The following is a 14,770-nucleotide window of genomic DNA, read 5'->3' as shown; positions in this document are numbered from 1 at the left end:
AACAGATCTGCACGCTCCACTGAGTCTATACAGATTCCCAGTTGTCCTCCTAATCCTTGTGGTTCTGCAGTGGGTTCCTCCTGACTTCCACAGGGGGACCCCCCTCCTCCACCACATCCCAGTGCAACTACCTCATACTCAATGTCTCTTTCTACAATGTGTCCCTTTTTTCCTGAAGGAATTTAACATCTTCTTAAGCAGGTGAGGGACTCCGTCCTATGCTGGCACCACTCAGTGTATGAAAGAGCACAGTGCACATCAATTTCAGTCACTGAAAGCCACTCTTCTTTGGGGTAAAGATTTCCTCATTTGGGCTTATGCTTAAGGATTAAGGACTGCCTGGTCTTTAGCTTGAGCAAATAGTTCTTCCAAGACCTTACAAATTTAAGTTCCTAGAAATGTCTACTTTATATTCAAATATGTTTTCAATTTCCATGTACAAGCTTCATGTTTATCCATTCCAAGTTTTCACTTTAGGATGCAGTCATGCATTCAATGACCCACCATGCTGTTAACCCAGCCTTACTAAGAACTGACCTGAGACAGAAATGAAAGTTCCACCCCCTAACACAAACCCATCCCATCAAACCCACATATAGGACCTCTACCCAATGCAGAAGGTATACAATCCCACTAGGGGGAATGCCCTGCTGGACTTGGTGTTAGCTACATGGGATGACCTGGTGGGGAATCTGCAGGTACAAGGTAACCTAGGGGCCAGTGACCATCAACTGATTGAATTCACTGTCCAGTGAAGGGTGGGTAAACTACCCAGCAGGGCTGAAGTGCTAGATTTCAGAAAAGCTAACTTCAGTGTGCTTTGGAAATTAGTTACTGAGATGCTAAAGCTCAAGAACACTGGCAAAATAGGGGTCCAGGAAGGGTGGCCATTCCTCAAGGGAGCAATCCTACAGGCACAGGAGACAATCCCATTGCACATAAAAAGGGGGCAAAGGGGCCAATAAGCCCTTCTGACCGAACAGGGGAGTCCAGGAAAGCCTAAAGGCAAATAAAGAGGTATACAGGCTGTGGAAACAGGGTAGCTACCAAGGAGGAATATACCTCCCTGGCCCACACTTGCAGGGAATCAATTAGGAAGGCCAAAGCAGGATCAGAATTTAGGCTGGAGACAAAAAATAAGGACAACAAAAAGTCCTTCAGGTATACAGGGAGCAAAAGGAAGGTTCGGGATAGCATAGAACCTCTACAGGACAAACAAGGGCAACTGGTGACAGAGCGGGGGGACAAAGCTGAGCTCTTCAATGACTTCTTTGCAGCTGTTTTCCTAGACACAGACCAAGACAAATCTCCCAACTGGAGCACAGACAGACTCAGGAGGGGCCCACCAACTGTTAGCGCAGGCTTAGTGAAGGGGCACTTGGATGGGCTGGATCTGTTCAAATCACTGGGCCTGGATGAACGTCATCCAAGAATGCTGAAGAAATTGACCAGTGTCACAGCAGAGCCACTGGCATGGCTGTTTGAGCACTCATGCTCTGGTCAGGTCCCAGAGGACTGAAAAAGGGCCAATGCAGTCCCTATTTTCAAGAAGGGGAGGAGGGAAGAACCAGGAAACTATAGGCCAGTTAGTCTTACCTCTATCCTTGGGAAAACTCTGGAAATAATAATAATGCTGAAAGGAAGTCAGCATGGGTTCAGTGCTTGATTCTTTTGATGACCAGATCACAAAATGCTTAGATGCAGGAGTCAAGGTAGATGTCATCTACCTAGATTTAAGAAGGCCTTTGATACAATATTGCATTCTGTTCTCATAAATAAACTGACAGGCTGTGATGTAAAGGATTATAGTCAGGTGGGTGGCAAATTGGATTAGGGGTCGCACCCAGAGAGTGATGGTGGATGGGTCAGTATCGACCTGGAGAAATGTGGGTAGTGGAGTCCCGCAAGGCTCGACCCTTGGACCAGTGTTATTCAATGTCTTCATCAGTGACTTGGACAAGGGCGTAGAGAGAACCCTATCCAAGTTCACAGATGATACCAAATTATGGGGCAACGTTAACACACCAGAGGTAGGGAATGGATCCAGGCAGATCTGGACTGGTTGGAAAAATGGGCAGAATGAAACAGGATGCAGTTCAATAAAGACAAGTGCAAAGTGTAGAACATGGGCAAAAAGAACCACCAACATGCTTACAGGCTGGGGGATGACCTTCTCAGCAGCACAACAGTAGAAAGGGATCTTGGAGTCATAGCTGACCCCAAGATGAACATGAGTCATTCACGTGCCAGAGCGATCAACAAGGCTAACCGCACTTTATCATACATTAGCACAGGGGCCAACAACTCCCAGCACACATGCCAAGCATGACACACAAGGCCATTTTGGTCGGCACGCCATGGTCAGCCCCGTCTCTGGGTGGCTGCTGCCAGCGACGAAGCCCGGGCTGCTCCCAGCAGGGCTTGCAGCATCCCAGCTGCCTGCTGGGAGCAGCCTGGACTCCTGGCTGGCAGCAGCTACCCAGACCCAGGGCTGGCAGTAGCCAGGAGGCTCCAAACAGCTGTGCCGGGCTCCAGCATCAGCTCCGTACTGGCACGTGCACCTGCGCATCGGAGCGCATGGTGGGAGGGGGCCTGAGGCAGCGCAGCCCCCGTCTCTCCCCAGCTCCCAGCACAGAGGTGATAGCAGGGTTCCGGTGCCTGGCACAGCTGTTTGTAGCCAACCTGGGCTCTGGGCAGCTGCAGCAAGCAGGCTCGAAACAGCTGCACCGGGCTCCACAGCTCCAGCATTAGCTCCATGCTGGCAGCGACTGCGCACGCACCTCAGGGCAGACAGCAGGGCAGCTCAGCCCACCCTCAGGTGCCCATGCTTTCCACCTGCTCCACCTGCCAGGTGCAGTGAGCAGCTACCTGCAGGTGGCTGAGTGAGTGGAAGGAAGCCGTGCTGGGAATCTGTGTGCACTGGCTGTGGGTGGAAGCACAGTGCAGGCTGCCTTGGGTGTAGCAGGTGTAGCTGCTGACAGCCACAGAGCCTGGGCTGGGGGGCAGGGACTTTGGGTGGGGGGCAAGGAGCAGTAGGGCTGGATGCTGGCACTCTGGCACCTTCCAAGGTAGGCACTGTGGTGTTTTTCATAACTCCAGCCAAGAAACGTTGCCTACCCCTGCAGATGTGTGACAAACAGGTCCAGGGACTCTATCCGGCTCTGATCAGGCCAGTTTTGGGCACCGCGCTTCAAGAGGGATGTGGAGAATCTTGAGAGGGTTCAGAGGAGGGCCACTCGTATGGTCAGAGGCCTGCAGGCAAGGCGCTATGAGGACAGACTGTGGGACTGCAAGAGAAGGCTGAGAGGTGATCTTGTGGCTGCCTGTAAATTCATCGGGGAGGGCAGCATGGAATAGAAGATGCTCTGTTTAATAGGGCACCCCCTGGTGTAACTAGGAACAATGGCCACAAATTGACAGATAGCAGATTTAGGTTGGACATTAGAAAGAACTTCACAGTAAGGTTTACCAGAATCTGGAACAGGCTTCCAAGGAAGGTGGTGCTGTTCCCTAACTTGGGGGTCTTCAAGAGAAGACTGGACAAACACCTAGCTGGGGTCATCCAACCCCAGCATTCTTTCCTGTCCAGGGCAGGGGGTTGGACTCGATGACCTACTGAGGTCCCTTCTGACCTTAACATCTATGAAACCAAGAAGCTACAGAGCACACACACACACTTAATGGAAAAAAGACAGTAAGACAATGAAAGATACATAAAGTCATGGCCTGTAGAAATTAGAGATCTCATAGTAACTGTAACGTAGGAATGGGCAAAATCCAGCCTGCCAACTGACTGTATCCAGTCCACAGCTGCCCCTGCAAGGGGCTGAGCCCTGCCCACTCCTGCCCAAGGCAGCCTGCACTGTGCTTCCACCCACAGCCAGTGCACACAGATTCCCAGCATGGCTTCCTTCCACTCACTCAGCCACCTGCAGGTAGCTGCTCACTGCACCTGGCAGGTGGAGCAGGTGGAAAGCATCCAGGAGCTAGAGTTTTACATGCTATGGCAGGAGCTGCCCAGCTGCAACTTCTCCCCACCTAGCTGGGCACACAGTGCTTGGCACATCCCCCCCGGCCACTGCTACTTCCATGCGCTACCTACCGCTCTGAGTGGTGCAGCAGAGGCAGGAGATGGCAGAGGAAGAGCTGCTGGAGGCAGGAGTCGTCGAGCAGTACTTGGGCAGCTGCAGCAGCAACAGAACCAGCTCCACTGGAAAGCTGTATGTGCTGGCCAAAGAATGACCCCTAGGGTTACCATATTTCCAGCTCCAAAAAAAGGGGCTCAGGGGCATATGATTGTGGAGGGCAGTGATATGCCGGTGCCCTGGCTCTGCCCATTCTGTTGCCCCTCACTCCCAACCCGCAGACTGCTGGCCCAGCCAGTGCCCCTCACGCTCAACCTGCACTACCCTGCCCTCTGTGGGCCATGCTGGTACCCCCCCATTCCCAACCCGCAGCCCCCTGGCACTACCAGTGCCCCACACTCCTGACCCACAGTCCTGCACCCCCACTCCCCAGTGCCCCTCACTCCCAAGCCACAGTTCCCCCAGCCCTGCTGGTGCCCCTCACTCCTGGCCCACAACCCCCTGCTCCCTCCAGCATCTTCCAGCTTTCCCAATCCTGTGAGCAAGGGCACCAGCCCTGGTGCTGCTGGCCAGGCCATGCAGCTCCCTGCTGCCTCTGAAGCTCACCCCACCTCCCTCCACTGGAGGGGCAGGTGCTTCCCTTACCCTGCTGCAACCCTGATACCCAGACACCTTCCCCTTGTTCCCGCAGGCACCTGCCTGCCCCATACAACCATCACCTCTATACAACCCCCTCCCCAGACAGTCCCTAAGCCCTGGCCCTCCAACACCTGCCCCACACAGCATTACTTACATGCAGCTGCCAGGGCTGCTCCCCCGCCCCACCTGGCTGTATGCAGGCCACAGCCCCCTGTCCCCTTACCCCAGCCCTGTCCCCCTACCCCAGCAGTACCTGAGCCCTGGCTGCTGCCTGCAAGAAGCAGCACTGAAGCCAGAGCAGGAGCCTGGTTCCCCACTCCCTCCACCTGTCCCCTCCTATGGGCAGCACAGCTAGAGTGGAGTGGGGGAGGGGGGAAGAATGCAGACTGCCTGCTGTGGGCTTTGTACTTCCTGCCCTGTTGTCATTCCCCCAGGCCTCTGCAGCCCAGTGGGTGGGACCTGATGGGGGAGAGAGTGCCATGCTGCAACCCCATCTGCTGATGTTGCAACCCCATTTAGGGTTGCAACCCACAGTTTGGGAACCGCTGTCCTACAGGCAATAAGCCAGTAGTGCTCAACCTTTTTGGCCAGTGGGCTGGCTGGTTGGGCAGTATCCAATCCCTCCGTCAGCCAGATCCGGCTGGTGAACCCAAGCTGGCTCCTGGAGCAGCCATGGTAGGGCCCCATCCCTCTGCACAGAGGGAAACATCCCAGCCCCATTCCAGCTGTGTGGAGAAAGGGGGCTTGGCCTGACCCTGATCCAGCCCTGCAGCAGGGAAGGAGGCATGCCACTGCCCAACCCTGACTGGGAGGAGGGAAGGGGGCATGGCCCAGCCATGCAGCAAGAGAAGAGAGGGGAGAGAGGGTGTGAGCTGGCCCCGAGTCTACTGCCGGGGTGGGGTGGATGGGGGATGTAGTCTGGCCCTGCCGTGAGAAGGCAGTGCAGCCTGGCCCCAATCCGGCCATGCGAAGATGGGTTGCAGTACTGCCACTGCTCCTCCACTGCCAAAATTTCCTGACCAGTGGGGAGCCCTGTGGGCCAGATTCCAAGGCTCTGAGAGTCACATTTAGCCCACGTGCTGGAGGTTGAGCACCCCTGCCCTCAGCAGTAAGAAACTACATTACAGGCCAAAGCTAACAGCTTAACTTCTGTGGGAACAATGGCTCCACCAATGGTTTTCAACCTGTGGGCAAGGGACCCCTGGGGGGCACCAGACCATGTCTAAGGGGTCCGCAAAAGATGACTACGATCAATCAAAAAATATGTGAATACCTACTCTCACAATCCAAAGGGGTCTGCATCTCCATTCAAAATTTTGTAGGGGCCCATAAATGAAAAAAGGCTGAAAACCACTGTTTTACACCGAGGAAGAAAATGAATGTACACACAGAGATGCTTTTAACTCCTAGAGGCCACTCTGGGATTTATTCTGCCAAGGGCTGGGCACCCTCAACTCTCAATGACTTCACAGCAAGCCCATCAAAACTTTCTTTCTACACAGTCATCAAGGGCCTGCTTCAAGTACTAAAGCCTAAAATATGCATTTAAAAGCAGTTCCTACTGTTCTATGCCCTGACAACACGAACACAAATCTTAAAAAATATAATAGCCACATATTGTGACCAGCATGCTGCATGAAAAAAAAAAAAAAATACAGGGACAGATTCTGAAGTGGGAAACCACTAGTCTCAGGTATTAAGAGAATCTGAGTTTTAATATCATGAGATTTTACATACAGACAACACAACAAATCATTTTGTTGCATTTTCTTGAAGCCTCAGTTTCAAAAGTATCTGTTAAGATCTCTCCAACTTGTATCTGTTTCTGTTACAATCACTCATTTTCTTCTTTGAAATTGCAAGCTTTTTATCTGTTCTACATGTTTGTAGAGGCTTGCCGTACTAGGGCTCCTCTGCTAATAGAACTGTGATGCCAATTGCCACTCACTACCAAATGCACAACTTTGCATACAATGATATTACATAGAAGATTAAATGCAAACCTAGTTTCAAATTATCTGTCAAAGTACAAGATAGGAATCCTTAGCTCCTTCAAATAATATTTGAAATGGGTACAATATCGGTATATTTTTGTTATTAAACCACCCTTCCGGTTGCTCACACACTGACAATCTGTTTCACCCTTCATGGAATTTGTTTGCTTTTTGCATTTCATCCTGGTTGTATAGAGACTCTAGACTAGTCACTTGCTGGCAGCAGCTGTTCTAAGGGCTAGGAATGGGCTATGAAAACACTGCAGTGAAGGGTTAAATCCACTGTACTGAAAGAAGAAATGCTTTCATTGCTATATAGAACAAAAAAATATCTCATCACATTAGTCTCCATTAGACCTCTAAGCAGAACCTACAGTTGGGACTTGGCATTATCCCTTTTAAGAGAGTCAGAAAATGTCTCAACATACCTGCTTCCCCTGAATCCACAATCTTTTACTAAAGGCTCACAAGGAACAGGAAGGTGATCGATTTTTCCCTCTCCTTCACAGAACCAAACCCCTCCTTCTGCTTGAACAGTAACAAATCTTCTATCTATTGAACTCCAACACAAGCCAGAACATGACATGTTCCTACAAAAACACTAAAGCCTCCCAACATCCTTCCTCCTCTGCAAGGGCAGCTTTGTGGCCAACAACCTCTTTTCAAAAATGTATTTGCTCCAGCGTCACCCTCATTGATAGTGATTCTCAACATTTTTTGTACCAGGACCCATTTGCAAACATTGATGTAAAGGATTATAGTCAGGTGGGTGGGCAAATTGGATTAGGGGTCGCACCCAGAGAGTGATGGTGGATGGGTCAGTATTGACCTGGATCACTCCCACCCCCAGCCCCCCCGCCCTACTGGTGCCCCTCACTCCTGACTAACTTCCCGCTGCCCCCAGACACCCAATCTGTGTGGGGCAAGGGTGCATGTCAGGCATGGAGGGGCAGATGCCCCGCAAATATGTGCGCCCACGGTGGGCATAGCAGCCTGAACAGACCAGCGTGGGCAGGAACCTCCTGCATGGCCCACTGGGCAGAACGCAAAGCAGGCGGGTGGATAAGAGTAGCAAGACTTGTTGCTGCCGCTGCTGGCACTGGGACCCCCACACCAGCCACACAGCCAGCAGCACAGAGTCAGGGAGGGGAGGAGAGGGGAGGCCACACTGCACACACCTCCTCCCACTGCCATCCACTGTGCTCCAGGCAGCAATTCTACCCAGTCACCATGGCCCTGCCGCCACCACTGCTCCCCTCAGGCCACCTGTGCTGCCTGCCACCACGCCTCCCCTCCAAGGTAGAACTGCAGCCTGAAGGGAGTGGCAGTGGCAGCAGCAGTGGCTGGGCCATGGCAGACAGGTAGAGCCAGGGCCCAGCATGGCAGTGGCAGCAGCAGTGGCTGGGCCATGGCAGACAGGTAGAGCCAGGGCCCAGCATTTGAGTGGCTGGCGGTGGGAGGAAGCAAGAGCAGCACAGCCCCTACCCCATCCATTATACCTTGTGCTGCTGGCAGTATGGCTGGTGCAGGATCCCTGGTGGCAGCAGCAGCAATGACTCTCGCTGCCCTACTCCGTCCTCCCACTCCAGGTCCTGCCCACTAGGCCGCAGAGCTGGCTCTTGCCTGCACTGGTCTGGTCAGGCTGCAGCCCTGGATGTGGATGCACAAAGCTCCACTATGCTCCCCATGCCTCTCCGACACATTGCCTGTGGTGCCCCCTGACACATAGTCTTTGTCCCTCTCCCGCCCAGCTGCACCTGTGGGCAGCTACAGACACTACTTTCCATGCTGCCTGCCACTCGCATACTAGGCCCTGGTTCTACCTCTCTGCCATGGGCCAGCCACTGCCACTGCTGCTGCTGCTGCCACTACCACTCCCCTCAAGCTGCAGTTCTACCTTGGAGGGGAGATGTGGTGGCAGGCAGCACGGGTGGCCTGAGGGGAGCAGTGGTGGCGGCAGGGCCATGGTGACTGGGTAGAATTGCTGCCTGGAGCACAGTGGATGGCAGTGGGAGGAGGTGTGTGCAGTGTGACCTCCCCTCCCGCTTTGTGCTGCTGGTGATGCAGCTGGTGTGAGGGTCCCAGTGCCAACAGAGGCAGTAACAAGTCTTGCTACCCTGATCCAACTTGAAGAACTGCGTCCAGCTGGTAAATCTAGTGTGGTGGAAGGGGGGGGGGGGGCAAATCAAGGCCCCTGCAGTGAGGGAGGGAATGGGGCTGGGGCAGCTGTGGCAGGGAGGGGGCGCAGGACAGAATCGCAAATGGCTCGTCCAGGAAGTGAGGGGGAATATGCACCCCCCGGATCTGCGCAGGGTGTTCTGCAGCTATGGGCAGGGGCTAGGGGGAAGTGTAGGCTAGAGGCACAGTTTGTTGGGGTGGTGTGGGGAGCAGCTCATCCAGCGCTCATTTGGTGGCTCCTGCTGCCGCTCCTCCAGGAGGGCGAGGGGGGACATGTATCCCCAGACCTGCCTGGCCAGGAAAAGCCTGGACCCAACCCGCCCCACACAGACCCAGGGGCACACACCCTCCCTGATGAGCAGTGGTGGAAGCCACTAGATGACCACTGGACAAGCTGCACGCAGCAATGGGAGCCCCTCACTCCGATGAGCCACACCTCTGTACCCAGCCCCTGCCCCAACCCCAACTCCACACCCTCCCTCACCGTGGGGGCAATGATCTGCCCTGCCACACCCCTTCCACCACACCAGACTTACCAGCTGCACACAGCACTCCACACTGCCAGCTCTGCTCCTCACTGCCTACATCAGGCGTGGGCAAAATGTGGCACAGGGGCTGGATGGAGCCCGCCAGGCCATTCTATCCAGCCCACGGGGCCCCTAAAAAATTTAGAAGGTTAATATTTATCTGCCCTGGGCTGCCTGTCATGTTGCCCTCAATGGCTTGTCAAAACTCAGTAAGCGGCCCTCTGCCCAAAATAACTGCCCACCCCTGGCCTACATGTTCATTGATTGGACAAATTATTAGCCACGTCGGGTCTGATACAGAAAACGTTCTTTATATTGGTGCCAATCCGATATCAGACGAATGTATCACTGCATCTCTACAGAAAACTAGTTAAGCCAACTTTTAATAAGAACGTATAGAACAGAGATAAACCTATTTTTCCAATTCTGATTTACAAGACAATAGAAAGAATGGTTAACTTTACCACTAAAGCAAGGCATCCTTCTTTCCAAATTCTAATATTATAAAAACCTAAATCTGTCTGTCTGTCCGCAACACGTTATTTACACTCTGATTGGCTGACAAACACCCAGAGTGCAAAGAAGCATTCTGACAGAAGACAGCCTGCTACCATGATGGTGGGGACACAGGGGACAGAGCAGGAGGGGCAAGGCCAGCACAGCCTGCTCCCCCCTGGAGGTTCTGGCAACAGAACAGACGGAAGGCGGGATGAGGCGAGCAGAGCTGGCTTTGCCCGCTCCCCCACCCCCACCCTGCTCCCTGCAAGTAACGTTGGCGGGCCAGGCTGGACGTTGGCGGGCCAGGCTGACGTGGAGCAGGAGGGGAGTGGGCCCGGGCCCATTCCTGATGGGCAATTGGCTAGTAACAATATAATAATGCATTGGGCTAGAGAGTAACAAGCTTAGAAGTTGCCACTAATAAGTACACACCAAGTTACTCACACACTGAAACGTGAGCAGAAAAATGGTGCAAAAACTGCTAATTTCACAGGATCATACAATTTTTTTTTTTTTTTTTTTAAACACGGATGCACTTATCCCTTAAAAGAAGTTGCTGTTTTCTGGAAAGTATGGCAATGAATGCCTTTGTTTAGATCAGTTGGACGATATTAATGGAGCAACAGATTTCAACCAACAGATTCAAGACAATACCAACAGACTCCAGAAGTGAAGAATTTATCTTGGTATCATCAGTCTGCCTTAAAACATGGCCTTTTATTTTGAAAAAGACATTTTTAAAATATTCTACAGAATAAAGTACCCATAGTTTTGCTTGGATTTTCTCCTAATAATACTATACACCATCTTCATGCTTTACCCCTATAAAATATAGGGGAGAAAAGATTCTTTACCAGGGTGGGCAATTATTTCAGATGGAGGGCTGCTTACTGAGTTTTGTCAAGGCATCGAGGGCCGCATGACAAGCAGCCAGGGGCAGATAAATATTAACTTTCTAAATTTTTTAGGGGCCCCTGCAGGCCAGACAGAATGGTCTGGTGGGCCACATCTGGCTCATGGGCCACATTTTGCCCACCCCGTTCTCCGTCTCTCTCTCTCTCTATTAATAAAAGCCTTAGTCTATCTGTCCGTAATGCTTTATTTGTACTCCGATTGGGTGTCTTGGCAGCCAGAGTGCGAATAAAGCAATAGGGAAAGCAGGCTGCGGAGCCGCTGCAGTCATGGCAGGGATGGGGAACTAGGCAGCCCCCACCCCACCCCACCCAACTCTGTAGAGGGGGCGGGAAACAGGGGTAAGGCCACAACAGCGGGGGGGGGGGGGGGGGGGGGGGCGTGGCCTTGGGCCTGAACCTGAACTGCTGGGGGGAATGGCTCCTAAAAACTCAGTCAGTACACCCCTATTATTAAACTCACCAATTGCCCATCAAGAATGACCGGCAGGGGGAGGGGCAGCCAGGGACAGAGGCCCGCACCCACTCTCGCCACTCCCCACCTACTGCCACTTTGGGGCTGGGCCAGGCCGCACCCCCTCCGTTCTCTGACCCCAGCACTGCCCCTGCCGGTCACTCCACCTGCAGGGCTGGGGGGGGGGGGGTGGCCATGGGCATTGGCCTTACCCCCTCTCCACTCATCTGCTCCATTTTCACAGCCTGTAGGGAGCTGGCCCCCCCACCATCATCATTGCTGCCACCAATTGTGGGGGGGTAGGGGGAGCTGGGCGGGGACAGTGGCCCAGGGCAAGGCTCGCTCCCCCCATCACCAGGGAGCCTTGGCTGACTCAGAGGCGCAGGCTCCACCCTTCCCCATCTCCGGGTAGGGCTGGGAATTTCCCATCCTTTCTGCAGTCAGCTCTTGCAGGCTTGCTCCAGCCTGCAAGAGCTCTTTGCAAAACGTGGAGAATCCACGGATTTCTCTGCTAAAAAGGGAAATCCACATTTTCTCTGATAAACAGAGAAGCTGTGGTTCTCTCCATTTTTCTGTGGGAAACAGAAAACCCAGATCCCTGCTTATGAGATCTCATTCTACAACTGGGAAAACTAAAGCAATATGTTTGTGGCTTAGAGGGAGCTTTTTATTAAGTAAGTTTAAAGGGTTGTATTTACCAGAGATACAGGGTGGAAAATTTTCCAGTCCTTTATTTTGCTGTGGGAAATTTTCCATTTCTAAAAATTCATTAGTAACAATGAATGGATGCCAATACAATATTAGGCAGCTTGGCAGTTTCAAAATTGTAATTCATGTTTTTCAGGTAATTATCCTTAACAAGTGTGTGAGAGAGTACATATATGTTTTACTGATTTGTACAAAGGAGGGTAAATACACTCACATAATAATCCAAACCAAAATTCATGTTATGAATTCACCTAATCAGTGACAGTCAAATCAAAACCAAAACTAAAATTCTTATTTCCTCTCAGACTGCAAGTGAAAGCAAAACCAAAACTAAAACTGTGATTCATTTTTTGTTTCACTTTCAATTCAGCAAACACACAGAGCAATGTCTCATTTCTTTCTTGAACTGGGGAAGTTGGAAGCGTTTGCACATGATCTGTTGGGTTTTTTTGTTTGAAATAGTCATAATAATGCCTAATCAGATAAAAAAAAAAACTCATGTGTGGCATCATTATAGTGAAGTTCAAGCCACTGAAGGAAGAAAGAAAGTTGGTAGATGTAAATATTGCAGGCAGAAGTATGCTAACAATGCAACAAGAATGAAGAAACATTTAATAACATGTAGAAACAGTCCTGAAAGACTACAAGCCATATACAGAAAGCTAATACTCCAAAGTGGTAGAACAACAGCATCTACTTCAGGAATCCCATGCAAGTAAACAAATTAGTATGTTAAACAACACACAGTAGATCAGCATCAGTTTGTTTTAAAAGCTGTTGATGCAACTCTGGACTATTATTTATTTAAAATATTTGTATCCTGCTTTTCTGCTTGCATTAAGCACCCAAAGTGGCTTAGGCTTAATGATAGTTAACTATCTATTACGTAATTAAAAAAATATTATTTCAACCCAGCAGAGCGAGCTTAGTCCTCTGTGCGATAACAGAGGCCAGACTGTACTTCCCTTTGGTTCTGCAGTCTCAGGGCAACTGAGCAGCAAGTTGAGCAGCAGTGTTCTCTCTCGCAGGGAGGGGGGAAGCAGGCTCCCTGCCACTTCTTCTCTTTCTGATGGATGAGGCCAGACTAGAATAGGCTAAAATAAAAATCTTTTCCCCCTTTTGTTGCAGGAACTTGGTAGGCTCAAGTGAAATAGCAGATTTGCAAAAAATGGAAAATGAAAATGTTGAGCTGCCAAGTCTGGGGGAAGAAGCAGCAGGATCCTTGCTTTCAAGATCACTGTAGCCAGATATGCAATCCACCATGAGTAGCTATTCACGACAGTCAAGCTTTTTTAATCAAGCTTTGTGGACAAAATGTCAAAAGAAGATGAAGAAAAAGCAGATGAGACATCAGCTCAAGTTATATTTGCAAGTGACACACCTCTTTCCATAACTGAAAATGGATACTGGAAGGAACGTTAGAAACTAATTTGCCCATCATATAAGTTACTGTCACACTATTGCTTATCACATTCTCTCTTAGACTGAGCGTATGACAGAGTTCACACAATGGTTATTCAAAGGATTGGTCAAGCAGAATCACTGACTCTGATGTCAGATGGATGGACTAATATACAGTAAAAGCTCTGTTATCTGGCATCCATTGGGAATGGGGGGTGCCGGTTAATCATACATGCCAGTTATCTGAGAGTTATACTTATCTGCTGCCAGGCAGGTTGGAGGGATCTTTGCCTGTTCAGGCTGCCACCCCTCCCACCATGTCCGGTGCAACAGGGCTTTCAGTCCCTGGCATCAGTGTGCCAGGGAACAGGGAGCAGGGCCCCATGCAGGCTGCTCTGCCCTAAGTCCATGAGGAAAAAGTGGGACAGCTCGCAACGGTGACGGATGCCGGTTAATAGAGCACTCCAAATGGTAAAGTGCCAGATAACACAGCTTTTACTGTACAATGAAATCCTTTATTGAACATTATGTCAGCAACACCTGAACCAATATTCCCAAAGCAATTGCTACCAAATCTTCTCATCATACAGCTGAATACATAGCCAAATTACTGAGTGAAGAGATTGAAAGGGCAGGCCCCTCCAAGGTACAAGCCCTTGTAACTGATAATGTGAGTAACATGAAAACTGCATGGCAAATATTAAAGGCAAAGTATCCTCATTTAATAGTATCTGGCTGTCTTGCTCACGGGTTGCATCTTCTGGCAAAGGAAGACAATATTCGCAAACTACAAAGCAATTGTGAAGGTATTGAACAAGCATCATGTTGCTAATCAGACTTTGAAGAAATTACAGAAAGAGAAAGCAGAAGGAAAATGCACTTTTATTGCCAGGAGAAACTAGATGGGACTCACTTACAAAGTGTTTACATAGTCTGCTGCGCACAAAGAACTGTTTGCAGTGTGCTTCAATAGACGACACAGTATTCCAGATTATTCCCGTAAACATTCGGAAGCAAATGCTTGACAACATTGTGTTCTGGGTTCAAGTTCAAGGAGCGTTCAATTTGCTACTACCAGTTTCAGAAACTAGAGAGCCTATTCCAGAGATATTTTGACAACTGAATGAAAATCTAATTGAGCTTTTGCCTTCTTCACCTCCATCCAAAAAGGAAGAAGTAGTAGTAAAACAAATGTGTATTACTAAGAGATCTGAATTTTGACCTCATCCAGTTCATCTGGCAGCAAAACTTTTGGATCCTCAACACAGAGGACAACATTTATCAGAAGATGAATTATCTTCTACTCTCAATATAATTATGGAAGTAGCTAAGAACGTCCCCAACATTGGCGAAATAGCTGGGATGACAGACACTG

The 14,770-nt window shown here is 50.4% G+C and overlaps 1 protein-coding gene across 9 annotated transcripts in view; it reads right to left on the bottom strand.

Moving 5' to 3' along the window:
* CHD6 (chromodomain helicase DNA binding protein 6) overlaps positions 1 to 14,770 on the bottom strand; it is a 253,245-nt gene that overhangs the window by 234,036 nt on the left and 4,439 nt on the right. For 2 of the 9 annotated variants that reach the window (XM_090020468.1, XM_090020477.1), the window contains exon 1: positions 4,103 to 4,126. The exons of 3 other annotated variants lie outside the window; for them this stretch is intronic. The gene's annotated coding sequence lies outside the window, so the exon portion shown is untranslated. Of the gene's footprint in view, positions 1 to 4,102; positions 4,127 to 9,432; positions 9,562 to 14,770 lie in introns of those variants that run through there. 4 more of the 9 variants (XM_090020471.1, XM_090020469.1, XM_090020476.1 and 1 more) reach the window with 3 other exon arrangements.

The sequence above is a fragment of the Crocodylus siamensis genome, chromosome 10, assembly GCF_052110815.1.
Source record: "Crocodylus siamensis isolate JL-2025a chromosome 10, ASM5211081v1, whole genome shotgun sequence".
Lineage (NCBI taxonomy): Eukaryota > Metazoa > Chordata > Crocodylia > Crocodylidae > Crocodylus > Crocodylus siamensis.
The sequence above is the reverse complement of the archived record's forward strand: the minus strand, read 5'-3'. Positions and strand labels throughout refer to the sequence as shown.